At 37.2% G+C, this 22373-nt stretch overlaps 1 long non-coding RNA gene across 1 annotated transcript in view; it reads right to left on the bottom strand.

Annotated features, from left to right (window-relative positions):
• Positions 1-8804, bottom strand: part of LOC125610707 — a 97043-nt gene extending 88239 nt beyond the window's left edge. Inside the window, exon 1 of the long non-coding RNA XR_007340708.1 lies at positions 8727-8804. This is a non-coding gene — a long non-coding RNA (uncharacterized LOC125610707). The remainder of the gene's footprint in view (positions 1-8726) is intronic.
• Between the last annotated feature and the right edge of the window lie 13569 nt (positions 8805-22373).

The raw sequence follows: 22373 nt of genomic DNA, 5'->3' as shown, positions 1-22373 counted from the left end.
CAGATTACAATGCAATTCCTATAAAAATTCCAATGATATTCTTCACAGAAATAGAAAATGCTGTCATAAAACTCATTCAGAAAAATAAGAGGCCCAGAATAGCCAAAGCAGTCCTTAGCAAGAAAAAAGAAGCAGGAGGCATCACAATACCAGACCTTAAATTATACACAAAGCCATGGTAACAAAAAGGGAATGGTATTGGCACCAAAACAGGCAAGAAGACCAATGGAATAGAATAGAAGACACAGAGACAAACTCACATAAATATAGTTACCTCATACTAGACAAAGGCACCAAAAACTTACATTGGAGAAAAGAGCCTCTTCAACAAAGAGTACCTGGGAAAACTGGAAACCCATATATAGTAGAATGAAAGTTAACCCCTATCTCTCACCATGCACAAAATAACTCAAAGTGGATCAAGGACTTAGGAATTAGACCAGAAACCCTGCACACACTAGAATAAAAGAAGAATATGTAGGCCCAACACTTCAACATATTGGTTCAGAAACTGACTTCCTTAACAAGACTCCTAAATCACAAGAAATAAAATTAAAAATCAATAAATGGGATGACATTGAACTTAAAAGCCTCTTCATAACAAAGGACACAATCACAAGTGTGAAGCAAAAACCTACAGAATGGGAAAAAATCTTTGCCACTTGCACCTCAGATAGGGCATTAATTTCCAGGATATACAAAGAACCCAAGAAACAACACCAAAAAAAACCAATAACTCAATTAATAAATAGGCAAAAGAACTGAACAGACCACTCTCAAAGAAGAACTACAAATGGTAAACAAATATATGAAAAAAATGTTCAACATCTCTAGCAACTAGAGAAATGAAAATTAAAACTCATTTCAATCAGAATGGCAACTAACAAGAATACAAGTAACAATAAATGTTGGTGAGGATGTAGGAAAAAGAGTACACTTGTACATTGTTGGCAGAACTGCAAATTGGTGTAACCATTCTGGAAAATGGTATGGAGATTCCTAAAAAAAAAAAACTAGGAATGGAATCACCATTTGACTCAGTTATTCCACTCCTCAGCATATATCCAAAGGATTTAAAATCAGCATACTACAGTGACACAACCACATCAATGTTTATAGCTGCACAATTCATAATAGTTAAGCTATGAAGCCAACCTAGGTGCCCTTCAATAGATGAATGGATGAAGAAATTATGGTATAAATACACAACAAAATATTACTCAGCCATAAAGAAGAATGACTTTGTGACATTTGCCAATAAATCGATGAATCTGGAGAATATCATGCTAAGTTAAATAAGCCAATCCCCAAAAAAAAGAACATCAAATATTTTCACTGATACGTGGAAAGTTAAACACAATAAAGGGGGAGGGAAGGGGAAGAAGAAAATTTCAATGGCTTAGACAAACGGGAATGAAGGAAAGGGTGGGGTGATAGGAATGGGGAAGACAGTAGAATGAATCTAACATGATTTTCCTATGTATATATATGAAAATATCTGAGTGAATCCCACCATCATATATACCCACAAGAATGGGATCCTAATTAGAATAAGACATATTCCATGCTTGTATAATTTTATCAAAATGGATTCTGCGGTCATGTATAACTAAAAAGAACCAATAAAAAATGAATGGATAAATAAATTGTGGCCAAATATGCAATTGAAATTATTTCAGCCTTAAAAAGGAAGGAAATTCTGACACAGGCTGCAACATGGATGAACCATGAGGACCGTAGGCTAAGTGAAATAAGTCAGTCACAAAAAGAAAATACTGAATGATTCCACTTATACTAAGTACATAGAGAAATCGAATTCATAGAGACAGAAAATAAAATGACAGTAGCCAGGGGCTGGGAGGAAGGAGGAAACAGGAAACAGGGAGTGGTTTAATGGGTATAGAGGTTCCGTTTTACAGGAAGAGCTCTGGAGACGGTTGCAGAACAACATGAATGTACTTCACACCACTGAACTGTACACTTTAAGATGTTAAAATAGTAGAATTCATTATGTATATTTTACCATAAATTTCTAAATATTTTTATCTTATTTCTAGGGAACTGACATTCTAAGAATTTCATTCTTTCATCCCTCATCAAAGTCAAGGGTTGAATGTGGGCTACCAGCCCACAATACATGATCACAACTTTTTAGACTGTTAATATTTTTAACTATGCAAATATATATAGGAGAAAAACTAGAAAACAGAGAAGCCAAAAAAGAAATACAATCTGTTTTAAAACTATCATCATCCCGCCACCCAAAAATAACCCTGGATAACATTCTGTTGGGTCCAACCAGGCGTCTTTATTTTTGCAAACCTCAAGTTTGTTTTCAGCATGTTTCTAGCAGCAATTTTAAAGACACCCGACACACAGAGTGTAGGAGTCCACAGAGTGTGGATGTCGGGAGTCAAAGGACTGCAAATGTTAGCCCATACAAAGGAGCTTAAAGGCTGACCAACCAGAGTCCCCTGATTTTGTTGGAAATTAGGAAACAAAAGTTCAAAGAGTACTTATGCAAATAAAAGGTAATGGGAAAACCAGGCCTTGAATGTACATGTTAAAGACAGGAGAGAATGCTGATGGTCAGCTCAAACAGAATGAGCTGGGATTTCTCGTGCCCCACAGTAGTCTAGGAGCAAGAGGGCAGGCTCCTAGACAGGCAGCCTGGATGTGAATCCAGGTTCTTTTGCTCACTTTTTGGCTACTTGACATTGATCCAGTTGCCTGACTTCTTAAGCCTCCTCTGTAAAATGAGTATAACAATGGTGCCTACTTAAGATGGTCAGGATTAACGAAGCAATTCAAGCAATACACAATCACTTACAATCGCTGATTACAATTATTGTTACTAAAATAACATTTTCTTAACCAAGGACATTAAAGAGCAGACCCTGTTCACAGCATCTGCTATGCTTGCCCTGACACTGGCTGCTCACACAAGGCTCTCTGAATGCTCAGAGGAAATTAGCCCAGTGGGGGACCCCTAAATTGCCACCTTTCTCCACCTCATTTCTGTCATCAAGTTACTCTTTCACTAGCAGAATGTTTGAACTGCACAGCCCAGTTAAGCATGACAACATTTAGAGAAGTGCTGGGCAAGCCACACGGGCCAGAGAAGGGTCCAGTCCTGACAGCATAGATATAAAAGGCATCTGAGGCCATCGGTGCACAGGTGATTTTGAAGGGCTCCTCACTGACCACACTCCCAGGTGCCAATGGACTCATCTCTAAAGCCTGAAAAGAGCCAGTGAGGATGTTTTATTTCACTCTGCACACCAGCAGCACAATCAGGTTTTGAGATGAGGGTTTTTAATGAGATACTGAGATACTATATGGAAAACCACTGATTGTAAAGTGTACCATAGATATCAGTGCCATCCTCATTCTATAAGTGTAGGAATACCATTAATTTATTCTCAGAATAATGTTTCTAGGTGTGGTGAGAACATTAGCTGGGACCACATTTCCAGATCCCTGATAATCTCTCCTTCCACTATTCTGAGAGGATATGGAGTAATCTGTAAAGTCCAAGTCAAATCAGAAGAATTTAAAGATAAGAGAACCACCCCTTGACAATGGATGAATATCAGGCACTAAAAAAAAGAAGGGTTATACAGATTGCAAGTATTTACCTCAGTCCCCAATCATTGACCATACCCTGGCTACATAGATGCTGCTGCTTAAAATCTTAGATGAACTTGACTGGCATCATCTTCCTAGGCATTTGCCCCCAAAAACAGTATCTCTTTTGTTCACAAACATTTCCATATTATATATTTAGCCATTATCTAAATTATTTAGGTGTTACCTATTTAGATGTTTAGACAACAGTCAATTGGTAGGAGAGGGGATGGGGGCAGAGGAGGATGTTCACTCAAAAAACAGGAAGTCAGCTGCGGTTGGTGGCACCTGCCAGTAATCCCAGCAGCTCTGGAGGCTGAGACACGAGGATCACAAGTTCAAAGCCAGCCTCAGCAACTTAGTGAGACCCTGTCTCAAAAATAAATAAATAAATAAATAAAAAGGGCTGGGATGTAGCTCGGTGGTGAAGTACCCCTGGGTTCAATCCTTGATACAAAAGAAAAAGAGGGAGATCAGAGCACAGGTGTCTGAAAGACTGAGGAAATATAAAACTGGACAAATCTCACTGATGCTTAAAACTAAGAGCAAGTACCATCCAAGAGCCAGAAAGGTCTTCTGAAGACAGTGAGAATAGTAACCAGAATGAAGAAAGAGGGCAAAACCCCACATTCAACTCACTTCCCAGAGAAAAGTAGTTTGGAAAGTGAGTGGGGGAGAATCTAAAGCTACTAAACATCCCACCTGCTCTGGAGACACTGACAGCAATGCTTAGAGGGGCTGGACAGGGATGGGGGCATTTCTAGGGAAGTGTAGGCTCTTTCCTGACAGAGAGGCAGGAGTGTGAGGAAGAAGCACAGCCACAGGGCATCTCATGTCACAGTCCTCAGAGACACTTGTGCCCTATGTCCTGCCAAGACTGCCCAAGTCTCAACAACCAGTACACTCCCTCAAGGCCGTCCCATTACTGATCCAGGATGCAGCCTCCAGGTCCAGTTAGGAGCAAAATCCTCAAAGCATCCAAGTGGAAAGTGAGAGTGCCCAGGAAAATTACCCTTACCTGTTTTGAGGATAAATGCCAATCTTGGATAGATCAGATTTGACTAGATGGAAACATAGAAATAATGTACTGAGCCTATTTTTTTTTTTAGTCTAGTATTTGTAAAAGAACATAGAACTCCAGAGGCAATAAAATAATGATCATTACATAGTACAAATTTTCTCTTTGCTATTTCAAGCAGTAGCAGGCTCTGGGCCTCCTTCCTTGTGGAGGTTTGAGGCAGGGCAGAAAGTAGAAGTTACTGTGACACATCCTTTTCTGATTGTTGCTCCAAAGTCTGGCAGGACATACAGCAAAAATGTCCCAAAAGATTGTCTGAGGGGATAGGAAGGAAGTCTGAGAATATTCCCTAAGACCAATAAAAGACTCCCAGAAGCCTGTGGTGGGGATCGGGTGACCAGTGATTCTGCACATGGCGGAGACCAGAGCTCTCCCTGGTTGAGACTAGAGTCAGTAAAGAAATTCATGAGACATTCCTGATTGTGCCAAAGAGCTGCGTGCTGCCGGCCTGGCATAGAAACAGTAACCCCAGGACCTGTGAGACTGTGCTCAAAGATAATCAGTAAAGAACCAAGGCCTGGAACATATATCACAATGTTCTAAAGACACCCTTTTACCAACCTGGAATGGAAAGGGTCATCAAAAAAAAAAAAAAAAAAAAAACTAAGTGAAAGGAGAATGGGAGAGGAGAGGGAGGATGGGAGGAAAAGGGGGGAGATCATGAATGAAATTGATTTCCAGGCACATATGAGTTTGTTGGGGGAAATGTAACTAATATGTATAACAATATGGCTTCAATAAAAATAAAGTAAATGTCCCAACTCTAATGAGATGGGGTCCAGGAGTTAAATTAAGGTAATAAATAGCAGAGTATAAAATATACTTGTTCTTGAATACCTGAGTAAGTATCTACTACGTATCTGTATTGTACTTTAAGTACAATACAGATATGTAGTAGATACTTTTTATTATTAAGTTGCTTAAAAAATAAATTCTATGTAAATAAGAAACTCCAAAACTCAAAAGCAAAAAATAACAATAATAACAATAATCCAATTAAAAATGATCAATAGATCTAAATAGACATTTTTCAAGAAAAGACATACAAATGGTCAACAGATATCAGCATCACTAATCATCAGAAAAATGCAAATCAAAACTAAAATGAGGGGCTGGGGCTGGAGCTCAGTGGTAGAGCACTTGCCTAGCATGTGTAAGGCCCTGGGTTCGATTCTCAGCACCACATACAAATAAATAAATAAAGGTCCATCAATAACTAATAAAAATATTTTTAAAAAACTAAAATGAGAGGGGCTGGGGCTGGGGCTCAGCGGTAGAGCACTCGCCTAGCATGTGCGAGGCCCTGGGTTCGATCCTCAGCACCACATAAAAATAAATAAATAAAACAAAGGTATTGTGTCCAACTACAACTAAAAAAAATAAAATATTAAAAAAAAAACTAAAATGAGATATCACCTCCCTCCAGGAACAAGGGCTATTAGCAAAAAGACTAAAAGAAAACAAGTATGGGCAAAGATACAGAGAAAAGGGAATGCATGCCCACTGTTAGTGAAAATGTAAATCAACACAATCATTGTAGAAAACAATATGGAGGTTCCTTTAAAAATTAAAAATAGAACTACCATATGATCCAGCAATCCCACTACTGAGTGTGTGTGTGTGTGTATGTGTGTGTATCCAAAGAAAATTAAATCAGTATGTCAAAGAGACATCTGCACTCCCATGATCATTACAACACTATTTATAATAGCTAAGAAATGGAAACAACCTGAAGTGTCCCTTTCCTGAATGACGAATAAAAAAAAAGGTGGTACATGCACACAATTGAATACTGTTTGGCCATTAAAAAAAAAACTGTTATTTGTGACAACATGGATGTAACTGGAGATCATTAAATGAAGTAAGCCAGGCAGAGAAAAAATTACTGCATGATCTCACTCATATGCAGAATCTAAAAATGTTGATCTCATAGAAGTTGAGAGTAGAATAGTGTGGTTACTAGAGGCTGGGGAGAGCAAGTAGGGATAAGGAAAGGTTGGTCAATAATACAAAGTTACAATCAGGAATAAGAAGTTCAGGTGTGCTGTTATATAGACAGATGAGCACAGATAAATAACATATTGTACTTTGTGAAAAGCTCTAGGAAAGGATTTTTTGAAATATTTCACTACAAAGTAATGATAACTGTTTGAGGACATAGATACATTTAACCTGATTTAAACATTGTGCAATATATATACATGTATAAAAATATTATATGGTTACCCTTTAACATGTATAATTTTTATGTTTTTGTGTATCAGTTAAAAATAAATTTTAAAAATCAATTCTGTGAAACAATATGCCTAAAAAAATCTACCTAATTTCCTGTTTCTCTGTTCAGATTTTTGAAACACGAAGCCTCTTTAATTCAAATGTCCATCTCTGGTCCATTCAGCCAAGGCCTGGGAGGGAGGGAGGCACCCCTGGGTGTTGCACTTGCTCTAGCTGGACACATCTGGGACAAGGTAGGAAGGCAGTTGTTTTCATCAGGAAAGAATCTGACTGAGACCCAAGCAGACCAAAAGAACCAGAGGAATGTTATGATACCAGACATGAAATGACAAAAGTTTAACAAGAATTGGAAAGATTGCAGAGTAGGATCAGCACCCCCCCAAAATTAAATCAATACTATCTGGGCAAATCTAAGATATTTAATCAGGAGAAAAGGAACAAAGACACAATTATGAGAAAGAAAATAAGAGATACTAAGGAAGAGACTGGCAATCTAAAGTATAATTTATATGCTCAAAGAAAGACCAGAACAAATAGAAAAGAAGCAATGATTTTAAAAATGAAGAAAGGGCTGGGGATGTGGCTCAAGAGGTAGCGCGCTTGCCTGGCATGTGTGCGGCCCGGGTTCAATCCTCAGCACCACATACAAACAAAGATGTTGTGTCCGCCGAAAACAAAAATAAATAAATTAATTAAAAAATAAAAATGAAGAAAAATAGCTTGCTTGAACTGAAAAAAAAAAATGAAAGAAAGATATCCTCAGATGAGAAGGACTCAGTAGGATCCAGGTGGGATTAATAGCAAAAGTCCAACTCGTACACATGCAAGGATGCCAATAACGAACTTCCAGGTAAGAAATTAAACCTTACAGTATCAGGAAAGCAAAAACAAAGTTATCTACAAAGAAAGAAAAGTTAAGCTAACCTTTGTCACAACACAAAACCAGTGTTTTAAGGTGCAAAGTTGTAATATAAAACTTCTCTTCTAGTCAAGTTGTTTCCCATGAAAAGCAGCATGATACTCAGATGTGCAAAACCTCAGAGCTCACCACCCATACAACCTTCTAGGGAAACTCATCACAAGCCTCTCCCTCCAGCTAATAGGTGGAAACCAGAGCATGGGATGTCACCAAATAAAAAGACTACAATGACCACTACAATCCTATTCACATAAAAGCTCAAATAATTATAGATATGCTTTCTCAATGTTGTTGAGGGAATGAGCCACATTCTCATAAGAGAAGATAAACAGCATTAAAAAATAAACATGCACAGGTCAGATTCTGAATTATATAGGGTAAGGTAAACATGTTTTAGATTAATTGCATTAAAATGTAATAATAGTTATAAAAAAGAGAACATAAAAGTAGGACAAGCCATTGGAGATCAATTTAAAATCATCTAAAGCTGCAGATAGTATTTTTCCTGAGGCTTTTTTCAAATGGGGTAATACATGCTTTTGCCATTGTCTTTTAATAAGGAATTCATGCATCAGGCAAACATTAATGTTTAAACCAAAAAGTGTGTGTGTATGTGTGTGTTTGTATACACACACACACACACACACACACACTAGGGGGCAAAAATCTACACATTAGAAGGTGCATGTTGTTTGAAAAAAAAATAGAGGCAGCAGAGACTCACTTCATGTTCTACTGTGCAGAGTGGCCTTGTCTTAGTTTGGGCTGCTATAACAAAGTACTCCAGTCTGGGCAGCTTAAATGGATTATTTATTTCTCATAGTTCTGGAGGCTGGAAGACTAAGGTCAAGGTACCAGCAGATTTACCTGGGGTAAGAGCTCTCTTTCTGGTTCCAAGACAGCTGCCTTCTCATTGGGCTCACGTGGGTTTCCTTGATGCCTGTGCACAGAGAGAGGGGAATCACTGTTCTATTATTAGCAATATTCTATTAATAGCACTTTTCTATTAATAGCACTAATTCTACCATGAGGATCCCACCCTCCTGACCTAATCTAAACCTAATTATCTCCCCAGGGCCCCAGCTCCAAACATTATCACCTTGGGGGTTAGACTTTCAACATATACATGATTGGGTGGAGGGATATGCAAACATTCACCCCATAGCAGCCCTTCCTCCCCTCATCAGACAAGCAGCCTTCAATGCTGTGCCCAGGAACACCTGCTAGTCATACCACCGTCCTCTGCAGTCCACACACACACACACACACACACACACACACCAGCTGTGGACTAGTTTGACTGCAGCCACCCATACAAGGCAACTTTCTAGCTCTTCAAGTCCAGGTGCTAAAAAACTCCATCACCTAACACCCTTCATCACCCTTCTGGCTTCACAAAGCCTTGAATGTGGCCTGTCAACTGTGAGTCATCCTTCCATGTAACCTTCTGGCACAGGGAGGTGATTCAGAGAGGATGGAGGATGATTCCCTAGATCCCTCCTGGGAGGATGGGAGGGGCTGGGCAGGAGGGTTGGCAGGTTGATCCTAGGTGTGTTTCATTTCCCTGCAGGGAGAAAGCAGCTCACTCAGCAGGCTGCACATCTGACACGTTCTGCTGTAAGTGGTCTCAATTGCCTTCAAGCTTAGAGCTGGGGAGGTCAAATGGAGGAAAAGGAAAAGACAAAAGGTGTGGGTTCCTTCATGTGCAAGCTTCTCAATAAGGGAGAAGTGATTTGGGGAGAGGGGGAAAGCAAGGTGAGAAAGGAGATGATGCAATATGTGTGTGCCTATTTCTGGCCATAATATGTGTCAAATAAGTTAACATTAAATCCATTTTTATGCTACCTTAATGAGTTTGGGTTACATTGTAATTTGGGGTATCCATGATGGCATAATTATCTCACTTTGTTTCTTATATACTATTTTTAGGTTTCAGAAGGCAAAATTATCAAGAATTTTTTTACCATTTTTTCAAATCACTATTGTAGAATCAATCAGATATGTGTTTTAATATACATTGATTACAATTCACCTTTAAGGTAAGTCTAAGAAGTTTACTGTGAATCATTTATATCAAACATAGGCTGGAGATATAGATCCATAGTAAAGTACATGCTTAGCATTTATGAGGCCTTGGGTTCAATCCCCAACCCACAACAACAATGAAAAAGAAATTACTGAACATTTGAGTCATTTATTATCCCTCTTCATAAGAACACTATTAAAATAATATAATTTATCTAAACATCATTTCACAAGTGTTAGGAACAGTTAATTTAAAAGATTCTATTGTGTGCTATAAGAAAGGAACTAAAGAGATCGTTTTAGTAGTAAAAAAAATTCTTCTTCTTGCGTGTTAAGAGTGGAAGAACAGTTATTTAATCAAAACAAATATGCTTTGCTTGCAGACTTTCCTTAAACCTTCAAAATCCAGCTAATAAGCATTCTATTGGTAGGTTGATTTCTATTCTTAAAGGAGGAAAATGCATTTCTCTTCTTATAATTTCCTTTCTTTCTAAAGAAGGATTTATATAATTTTATTGCACACATCAGTTGACATAATTTGAAAATAGCATATTTCCAAGGTACAGATAATTTTCACATTCTGTTATCCATCCCAGGGCATTAAACTTGGGGAACAATTTCCTTCATTTAACAAAATTCACAAAGCCCTGAGTAGAGAAACAGAAAATCAGAAATCAAACCCCTTGTACATATAGGTTTAGGATCAAGAGAGGTATATCCAATATTATAGCTATTATTTAAATTACTTTGGATATTTTGCCAAATGGGGGTGGGAAGGAAGACAATAAAAAATATAACTATATAACTATCAGAAGGTAAACAAGATTATCAGATGATAGTCTACTTAAAACTTCAGTAAATCAATTGCCAAGCTATCAGAACTAATCAAAATGTTCACTAAAGTAGTTATGAAATCAATGACCCAAATCATGAACTTTCCTATATAGGAGCAATGAGCCAGAACCATTTGGAAAAATATAAAACCTGCTCCAATAGCAATGGTATCTTTTTTATACATAAAGAATGACCACTTGGAATAAATTTAACAAGAGACATGGAAGATACAGATTGAAGGGAAAAACTACAAAACTATCTTCTGAGATATAAAGGAAGATTTAAATCCATTACCAGGAAAGTCGAGAGATGTACAATTGAAGTCCACCCAGATTCACTGAGGTCCCATTCAAGACCAGAGCCAGTGATTATGCAAGGCCAAACCTAGAAAACTGGGTTTCCTTCAAGATCACTGGATGAGGGGAGGTCTCCATGCTAAAAGCCTCACCAGGTCCATGTTTTTGTGGTAAGAAGATGTCACACAAAATAATATAAACAAATGGAGCTGAACTATTTCCAAAGACTGACAAGCTTCCTGCGGCAAGCATATTACTTTTATACTGTAAGTAAAGGTAATGCTTACAGCTGTAAAGATAAACCCCATTGTCTCCTGAAATTTACTTGCTTACCTACAAATCCAATCTGCCTGAAAAAGCGAGAGAGGATAGGAACCAGACAAATTGGGTCCCTGTCATCCTCAATGCATGGCTTTTCTGGTTGCCCTGAACTTCAACTTCACACCAACAGGGAGAAAGATCTGAGACCAGGTCTGAATGAGATGCCCTTCACTTCTGCTCCTATTCCCCTAGATATACTCAGTCTTCATGATGTAACTGCAAGGGAGGCTGGGAAGTAGACCATACTGCTTCCCTTCCCCTTACTTAAATTTTATTGAATAAAGTATATTTATTGTAAGGAAAAAAGAAGCCACCCAATTATCTTCTTCATATTACTGGAGTCTGCCCTTTATTTTATTTTTTTAATTTTATACACTTGGAGAAAACTTTTCCAAAAATGCATAACAATTTTCCTGTTCCAGTAGAGTGGACAATAATGAATTTTTTCTATCCTCAGGTCCATCACTAAGAATATCAGCTCTCTTAACTGGGGCTACCTTCAGGAACTCTTGAAATTCTGGTTCTTTGCTTCTATACTAAAAGTCTCTGAATTACTCTCTTTCTGTAAATTCTTTTGGTGGTTTTTTTGTTATTTGTTTTGTTGTTGTTGTTTTGGTTTGGTTTGGTTTTTTGGTTTTGCAGTGCTAGGGATTAAACCCTAGGCCTCACATGCATGAGGGGCAAGTGCTCTATCACTGAGCTATGTCCCCAGCCCTGTAAATGCTTTGAAATGGTTCATTCTGAATCCCTCTGCAAATTAAGAATGGCATCTGTCATTTCTTACTGCTGTTATCACTGCAGGCTCCTAGCAGTTCCTTTTCCCTCTGATATCCTCCTTCTATTAAGGGTTTTATACTAAGGTAAAAAAAAAAAATAATGTATCTAAAGTTCAAGCAAAAAGTTAGCTCAGACTGAGGCCCACCCCTGAGTAAAGAAAATGAATTTTTATCAACTAGACTTTTAGTTGATTTTGGTAATCCAATAATATCCTTTTTAAATTTTTTCTTCCAAATTTTTACTGTTTTAAGCAGGTGCAAATAAACAATTGTGCTATTTTATTATAGAATCCTAGAAAAGAGAATAAAATTATGCTCAAAGAGAATCACTTTGTAAATAGTTCTGTGAAGAAAATTTTAAAATAAGAAAAAAAAGCTAGAATATTGACTAATAAGGAGAGGAGTCTGCAATGTATTATTATGTAGAAAAAAGCAAGCTACAAGGTGGCTATAGATAACCCTTTTTCTGTTAAAAAAAATGCACATTTGTATAAGTTTAGAAAAAAATCTGAAGAAATTGGGAGTAGTTATTTTATTTCTGAGACATAGGATTACTGATGATTTTTACTTATAATGTTATTTATTTATGTAATGTTTGCCTATTTTAGAAGTAGGTATTTTTTAACCATAAAAACAATAAGGATATTTTTAATAATTTTTTTACACAAATGGAGCACAACTTTTCATTTCTCTGATTGTACATGATGTAGAGTTACACCATTCATGCATTCATACCCATATATAGGGATAATAATGTCCATATTATTCTACCATCTTGCCCTACACACACTCCCCCTCCCCTCCTCTGTCTCCCCTCCAAAGTGCCTCTACACACTGTCTGCTGCCACAAATAAAAAGCCTCTCATAAATACTGAGGTTTTTAGTCAAAAAAATAAAAAAGCATTGAACTCAAAGTCACTCTCATAAACAGGGGAAGTTCCAGGAAAGGGTTGATGGCTTCCCCCAGAAGACTTTGCCTGGAAATCTGTTGGATATGATGTTAAATAGAGTTTCAAGAGTCTATCAAAGCCCTCACAGTTTATTATAATTAGAATCACAGTGTAACCTATACTAGAATTATGATGAAAATGTATTTTGTTGGGAAGAATCCCAGCAACTACACTGTTATAAAGGTTTTCAAAATGTACTTCCTTTCCTAACAAAAATATTGGTAATTTAGTATGCAAAACCAAATGCACTTAATAGGCTTCTTTCTCTGGGTATCTACTAAGGGGATCCCAAAAGAACACCGTCTGCCCAACATTTTGTCTCTATCTTGCATGAATCTCTATAAAACAGTCAAATGGATTTAGGCATGAACTCCAGAATATCCCAGTTTAAATTGATATAAGTAATGTGTTGCTTAAGTATTGCCACAAAAGTACCACTTAACAGATTATGCCAAAATTGAGGGATATGCAACAATAAGCATTTATTCTCATGTTCCTAAGTCTGCAGGTCTGGCTGGGACAGCTCAGCCTCATACTGTGAGTCAACTGGGGCAATTCTGCTCCACATGCCACTCATTCTTCTGGGAATTACAGAAAATCTATGATATGCTCATGGCAATGCAGATCAAGAGGGCAAGACAAAAACCACAAGCATATTTGAAGCTTTTGTCATCATTGTGTCCACTAGTATCTCATTGGTCAAAGCAAATCACATAGCCAATCCTAACATTAGAAGGACAGGGAAATATACTCCATCTCTGATAAGAAGAACCACCACAATATCACATGACACAGGGTGGGGACACGGGGAAGGTTGAAGAATTGGTTACAGTAATGTAGTCTTCCAAAAGTAGTATTAACTCACTGTTAACCAACAATACAATAACATCTCTGCTTTTATATTTAGCTAGTCTTAAAAAGGAGGACACTAGAGAAGAGGACAAAAGGAAAAGGGAAAGTAGGATCCAGAAACATGTAGCAATTTGGACACTGCCCAGAAAGAGAGAAAGAGTTGGGGAAGAGAAAACAGTGGAGGTCCCTGGAAGGGGACATTATAAAGCAGAACACCCTTATGAAAATATTCACTGATGAGAATTCAGAAATGAAGATAAAAAAGAAATGAAGAAAAACAAGATAGTAGGAGACATAAGCATAAAGGATAAAACTTTTAAAAATCCTAGAGAAACACAAATTTTAAGAAAATCATGCCCAGAAATAAAGCCATTCAGGCATAATGAATGTCTTCATTTAATGCCAGCACTTCTTATATGATCATTACAAGTCTATTGTCTATGTTTTATGATTTATAATCTGAATGCATCTATGAACCCCTATGAGAATCTCTCCACAAGAAAAAAAAAAGGTGTGTGTGAGTGTGTGTGTGTGTGTATCTGTGTGTATAAACAGAATTTTTTTTTCTTGAACCAGGCAGATCAGTGACTCCCTGGAATTGGAAACCTGAATACAGAGAGAAAAACTAAACATGTCAAAAGTTCACTCAGCTTTATGATTGCCCTGAAGAGACCGTCCCATGATTCCTTTTCCCCCCATCCTCAAGAGTTGTTCTGCCTTCCTAATCCCTCTGAAGCCCTACTCTGAAATACTTCTCCACATTTCTTTCAGTTCTGTGAACTGTCCTTTCATCCTATCGATAAGGATATTTTTCTGCCTCAATGAGCCAAAATTGACTTCTGTTGCTTTTAATTATAAAAAGATGCATCAAGTACAGTTTCCTATTCCACATGAGATGAGGTGGGTGGGAAGGGATGTGAGAAAGCAAGCAAGCGAACTGAAGAAGCCTCGAAGCAAATTACAAGGCATGTTATCACTCAAGATCTAATATCTGAAATCATTCCATGAACTGTTACCATGGCAACCTTTCAATGTGTATTCAGTGACTTTATAATATATTAACATTTTATTATAAACCAAACTATATTGACTTAATTTGGCCTTGATTCCTTTTTAAATATATATTATTTTGTCTTATAAAAATTATCAGAGCTTCCAAATCAAGATGGGGTGTGAGCCAACAAATACACTTTTCCCTTTAAAGTTTCTATGGAAATGACAATATAAATAAATGCCCTCCATGCTTGTCTCCTACCATCACCACTATTCTTTATACATACACACACAGGCACACACCACTCACTAGAGCCCATCTCCTGCCATCAGAATCGATGAGCCAACATGGTTGATATGGTTAATCCCTTCCAGTTGATTGATAAAATGAAAAAAAAAAGTCAAAATGCTGGTTGAGTTTTTTAAAATATAGAATCTGGCCAGTTGAATAGAAAAGTCATCTGTATTAGAGGCAATAAAATGTCAAAGAAGAAGGACACTGGGCAGAAAAGACATGGCCTCCGAGAAAGTCAAGGTGGTGGCAGCAGAATATCCCAGAGAGCCTAGGGAGGTAGAACCCTAGGGAGAGGTGTGCCTATTTCTCCTCCAGCCACACTCTGTAATTTCCTCATTATCTACATCCAGAACAAAGTCAGAATTTGGGGCAACAAATTGTTTCTAAAGCCATATGAGGCCATTGAACACCATGTAACTCATCCATGTGCCACAAGAGTCTGATGTCAGCCTACTCCCTAATTCAGAGAAGAATATCATCATTCCAGGAAAAAAAAAAATAGTCAGGCACCCAAAGAGAATGAATAGAAGAGAAATAAACCTACACGGAAGAGATTTTTTTTTAAAATCCAGTAATAAAGAGAAATAGAATATTTTATGCAATGTGGTGTCCACATGACCAAAAAGAAAAAAAAATGCAAAGGAAGAACATGAGCTACAAGCTCATGTTCTTCCAAGCCCAGCATCCCCACACACTGCAAATCCTGAAGTAGGGACACTAGGCAGCAAAAGAAAGAAAGAGTGATAAATAGGAAAAGATGAAAATTATCCATGGTTAAGGAAACACAGATTGAAACATATGTCAGTTTGCCTCATGTTTATAGGGGCATTGTGTTAGTTTGTATAGGCAAAATAGAAATAGGAAAGTGAAAGGAGGAGTAGGGAAGAAAATGAGTTGAAAAAGAAGAAAAAAATAAATAATTTCTATGAAATTATAGTAATGAAAATTGTGGTATGAGTTTAATAATAGCTCAATAAAACTGGAATAGGGGTCTATAACAAACTCATGTATGTACAGTCATGGACTATATAACTTACTTGCACAACTAATTTTTTTTAAAGAGAGAGAGAGAGAGAGAGAAAGAGAAATTTTTTAATATTTATTTTTTAGTTTTCGGCGGACACAACATCTTTGTTTGTATGTGGTGCTAAGGATCGAACCCGGGTCACACGCATGCCAGGCGAGCGCACTACCACTTGAGCCACATCCCCAGAGCCCCGCACAACTAATTTTTAATAACCAATATAATATCTTTTTAAATTATTTTAGTTGTAGATGGATACACTACCTTTATTTTTATTTATTTTTATGTGGTGTTGAGGATTGAACCCAGTGCCTCACACATGCTAGGCAAGTGCTTTACCACTAAGCCACAACCCCAGTCCCCAATATAATATCTTTTTTTAAAAAATTTTTTTTAATATTTATTTTTCAGTTTTTTCGGCGGACACAACATCTTTGTTTGTATGTGGTGCTGAGGATCGAACCTGGGCCGCACGCATGCCAGGCAAGCACGCTACCGCTTGAGCCACATCCCCAGCCCCCCCAATATAATATCTTAACAGTAATATTTTTTTTTTAAAAAAAAAAAGCAAAATAACTAAATGTAACTGTTATGCATATCTATACTGGGATATCTTTTTTAAATCCCACTGCCCCCTCCAAACTTAAATTCCAAACTGCCCCCTCCAACACTTAAAACACCTCTATAAGCAAGCTTCCCTAGAAAATGAAGGCTAGTATTAAGGTGCTGAAGTTTTATTGGGAAGTACAATCCCAGTGCAGCAAAGGAAAGGAAAAGGAAAGTGAGGGAAGAATGGGAGATACAAATAGTCACTTCTCTGTGACAGCCATAAAGATGCCCCGCCAATCACTTGGAAGGTAAAAGGAGCACCTGCTTGGCCACTCAGGATGTTGCTGGACAGCCTATATGGGAAAATCATGAAAGGGAAGGTAGAGAGGGGCTTTATCTCCTAACTCCTTCTGGTCAAGTTGCCCCGGGAGAGGTCATTTCTGTGTACCTTTGGGTTGCCTCACTAGGTTTCCATCCAGAAGTAGAAATCAAAGCTGGAAACTCCAAGAGTATGGCTGGTCAAACTAAAGAGGAATTTCAGGGGTCTGCACAGAACAGTGATCCAAGGGTCTGGAAATGGGTAAACAGAGAGAATCTACAGAGGTAGAAAACATATGTTTGGCACTCATGATTAGATTTTCATTTAAAAAAAAAATATGGTAGTTATAGAGTATACATTTGAAGGGAGGAAGAAGTCAGACAAAATGACCAGGTAGGAAGGCAATAGACTAAGTGCTCATAGTCAGATGAAGTAGTAGGAGAAAAATTGCTAAGACTCTGAATAATAACCACAGGTCAACACTAGGCTGCATCCATACATGCATTATAAGCCTGGTCAACTAGCTAGACAGTGGAACCACTAAATCAAGAGAGAAATCAAGAGATCCAGTGTAGTGGTCAGTATTGGGTATTGAGAAATTTATGGATCTTAACCATGGATCACCATTACACCATGGTCTTGAGTCTCTTTGTTGAAGTGTAGACTGGATTTGTATAATTGAGATTCAAAGTGTAGATGGATGATATGATGTTAAGAAGAGTGTGTAGAATAAAAATATTAAGAAACACCATTGTCTGAGCAGAAAAAGCCCAGACAATGAAAAAGAAAGAAGCAGTTAGAGCTTGAAGCAGAAGCAAGAGAACAGAAGTTAGAGAAATAAGAGTTTCAAAAGGAAGTAAGTAAAAGAGAGAGAGATCAGAGAAGACAAGCACTAAAAACATCCACTGGTTTAGGCCATTACAGGGCCTTCGGTGACCTTAGTAGGAGTAGTTTCCAGGCAATGAGGGATGCAGAAGGCATATGGAGGAGTGAATTGGAGGAGAGGTCATTCAAAAGACCAAATTTAAAAAAAAAAAAAAAAAAAAAAAACAAGAAGAAGAAGAGACAGACTGTTAGCTAGAGAAGATGAAGGAACTTAAATGCAGTGGCATTTGTTGTTACTATTATTGTTGTTTTAAGATGAAAGGGACCTGAACATGTAATAGCTAATAATAGTAAGTCACTAGTAAACAGAATGAAGAATGAGAGGGGAAAGGGGAAATCTATGGATCAGGTTTCAAAAGAAAGAAAGAAAAAACCAGTCCAGGGCATAGGATAAGGAGCTGGTTTTAAACAGAAAGAGGAACTATTCACCCTGTGGAAGAAAGTCCAGCATTGGATGCATGTAGGCAAGAGGCCATGAAGGGGGATGGAAAGCTGAACACGAAAATGCTTGATGGCCTCCATATTTTGATAAAGTAGGGGAAAACATAATTTGCTAGGAGTATGGGAAATTAGAACTTAGAAAAAAGTAAAGCCGGGCACATTGGCACACTCCTGTAATCCCAGCTACTCAGGAGACTGAGGCAGGTGGATGGCAAGTTTGAGACCAGCCTGAACAGCTCAGTGAGACCCTGTCTCAAAATAAAGTTTTAAAAAGAGATAGGGACATAGTTCAGTAATAGAACAGTTGCCTAGCCTACAAGAAGCCCTAGCTTTAGTCCTCAGTACCACCACCACCACCCCAAAAAAGTGGTAATGGCATGGCACAGTTGTTGAAGGCCATGAAAGAGGAACCTGATGAGCCACAAACTAAATGGACTACTGAGAGACCGGCAAGGGCTTAAAGTCATCAATGTCCAGTGCTACCAATCTGCAAGGTTCATTGCAAAGTTTATGGATTTTTTTTCAAGCATTGATTAACTAATCTGAAAATAGGAATAGTAATCTGAAGTAAACTGTGACATTTAGGCAGGGATGCGATGTTGTGTAGTGAGTTTAACAGTAGTCAAAGTAAAGGGGGTACTTGTGAGAGAATATTTTAGATGATCACACACAATGTACATGGAAAAGAAAAAAGCCCCAAAATGGAGTCAGGGATCAGGATGCTTGAGTTTTACTTGAGTCTTCTAATATGAAGGCATTTTATAACATGGCATACCATAGATAAGAGAGATACAGCACAGTAGTTAAGAGCATGGGCTTTGGAGCCAGAGACTTTCTGTTAAGTTTTATTACTTGTTGTCACTTAGCCTTGGTTTCATCACACCCAGTCCATAAAATTGTTGTGAAGATTAAAAGAAATCATTTACTTAAAGAGCTTTGTTCAGTATACTGTATCATTCAAAGAACATAGTAAGTCCTCAATAGATTTTAGTTTAAAAAAATTTTTTTTAAAACTAAAAGAGGAGCTGGGAGCATAGCTCAATTGTAAAGCATAGGTTTAGCATTCCACCAAGCCATAGGTTCAATCCCTAGCACCAGAAGAAAGAAAGAGAGAGAGAGAGAGAGAGAGAGAGAGAGAGAGAGAAATATATATATAAGCATCCTATGATTCTACCTATTAGGAGTTAACATGCACAATACATTGGGCAGAAAATGCACTGCTCTTAATATTGATGCTAAATTTGCCTATAGGCAGCAAATGTTTCCAAATGCAGATGAATGCCCAAAGGAAACAAGTGAAAAGCCTAATCCAATTATGAGCTCTTCTTTTTCCTTGACAAAAAAAAAATGTCTTAGAAAATGAGTACATAGAATGGTCAGCAGCACTCGAGGAGGGTATGCCTATTACAATTGATTAAGTCAGCAATTACAGTAGAAACTCGAGCCCTTTGACCCAAAATTTTGAAAAGGAAGGAATATTTCTAAATGAAAAAAAAAAGAACCTTATTTTCAGATAACAAGTAAAACACAATCATAAGTAAGCAGAGCCAGTGTTCTTGGAAATGAAAGAATTATTCTTGGTAAAGCTGGGGAAAAATATCAGAATTATCGGGTGTGTTAAGAAATAGTCCTACTCCACAAGCCCTTATCACACCCTCCCTCACCCTATAAATGGTTACCAAAAATGTAAAAGACACACACTTGCACAGTCATCTCCATTGGGAGTCTAAGACCACCCTCGAACACCAAAAGCTACAGATGCTCAAATCTATTAGAATAAAATGGCATAGTATTGGCATAAAATCTATGCACACCCTCCTGTACACTTTGAATGATACTCAATACAATGTAACTTCTATATAATAATTTTTATACTGTATCATTCAAAGAACAATGATGAGGAAACAAATCTGTACATGTTTCAGTTCTTTCCCTAATGTTTTTATTTCACAGTTGAATCCATGGATGCAGAACCTGCAGATACTGAGAGCAGATAGTATATTAAAGGCATAAAATAAACAACTTCAATGACATCCCTTAAAATGCACCTGCAGAACATATGTAGCCCCTTTGCTGGACTAAAGAAATGAAAGATATTTTACCTAATTACGTTTGAAGACAAATAGTTTGCACCATAGTATACTCAAATCCATTTAACTCAAATAGCTTTAGAGCATACAACTATATAGGGCAACACCTGCTGTTCAGTGCCTAGCACGCAGAGAGTATTCAACAACCACTAAAATCCACTGCAGCCAATATTTTTGAGTGCCTAATAGGGGCTAAACACTGTTCTTGACATTGGAGATATGGTTAACACGTTTTTTTTTTAATTTCTCTTTATTTTGGTAGGGTTTGGTCTTATAAAAGTATTACTTGATTGTTGCAAAAAGTAAAATAATACATCACAGGAATTTCTGAAGTGAGGTATTCTTCTGATTTCATGTATAAGTTTCAAGGAAATTAGAAATTTATTCTGGTGAGCTGCAGAGCAAATAAGAGCCAGAAATATAGTGATTACAGGTCAATCTGATTCAAAACCTGTGTTCACTCTACCACATTGCATTATTATTTTTTCTTCCAAAAGGTAAATAACAGAAGAGACTTGCTCATAGATTTTCCTCAGCATTGCAGCCAATTCAACAGTAAGCTGACACATTTTTATTTCCCTAGTTATATTAATTTGCTTTGCTGAAAAGTCCCTCCTTTTATGAAAAAGAACTTTAAAATGCAGTATGAAGGCTTGGGTTGTGGCTCAGTGGTAGAGTGCTTGCCTAATATATGTGAGGCACTGGGTTCAATTCTCAGTACTACATTTAAAATAAATAAATAAATAAATGTATTGGGTCCACCTACAACTAAATTTTTTTAAATGCAGTATGATAAAATGTTTCTTGGAATTAATAAAATATTGTAAAATTTTATGAATATGTTTGTTCTCAGTCAAATCTCTCCCCCATTGTATAGACCTGACCAATGGGCACTGGACAATGATTTTCAAAAGTCTGATGGTTTCAATTTGGATTTCAAACATTTCTTTTATTATTACTTTAGCATATGAAGTATGTCACATGAAATGCAATGAGCATGCTTCAGACACACAACTTTAAAAGGTGTTTGAAATACCAAGGATTTTTTAAAGGATGGTTTAATTAGTAATGTCAATGATAACAATCAATTCTGTTTGGAAAATCTAATGTATTTTACATTTGTAAATTCTTGTTCTTTTGCCTGGAGATCTCTCCTACCTATGGCTAATTTTATTGAATGATATTCTTCTCAATATGCTTTTAGAGAATATTTTTTTCAGTTGTAGATGGACACAATACCTTTATTTTGTTTATTTATTTTTATGTGGTGCTGAGGGTTGAACTCACTGCCTTACACCTGCCTTACACATGCTAAACAAGATAACAAGTAAAACACAATCATAAGTAAGCAGAGCCAGTGTTCTTGGAAATGAAAGAGCATTCTACCACTGAGCCACAACCCCAGCCCTCAACTTGCTTTTTTAAAAATATTTTTTAGTTGTACTATCTTTATTTACTTTTATGTGGTGCTGAGGATCGAACCCATTGCCTCACACATGCAAGGCAAGTGCTTTACCACTGAGCTACAGCCCTAGACCCTCAACATGCTTTTTGATGTAAGTAAAAGCAAGCACAACTTTTCTTTCCTCTCCTTTGGGGGAAAAAAAAAAGTTAAGCAACACAAAGATTTTTTTAAAAAGCTAAATCAGCTCCTGCCACATTCTACACTCTCCAGCTAACCCCGAGGGAATCATTTTATTATTTTTTTAACATTTTTAATTGACAAATAATAATTTTATATATTTATTGTGTAGAACATATTTTAGAATATATATAGGTAGTAGAACATATTTTAGAACATATTTTAGAATATATATAGGTAGTAGAATGGCTAAATCAATATACCCATTATTTCACATCTCAA

Source organism: Marmota marmota, unplaced genomic scaffold, assembly GCF_001458135.2.
Source record: "Marmota marmota marmota unplaced genomic scaffold, marMar, whole genome shotgun sequence".
In the NCBI taxonomy this organism is placed as follows: Eukaryota; Metazoa; Chordata; class Mammalia; order Rodentia; family Sciuridae; genus Marmota; species Marmota marmota.
This window is presented reverse-complemented; position numbering and strand designations above follow the sequence as displayed.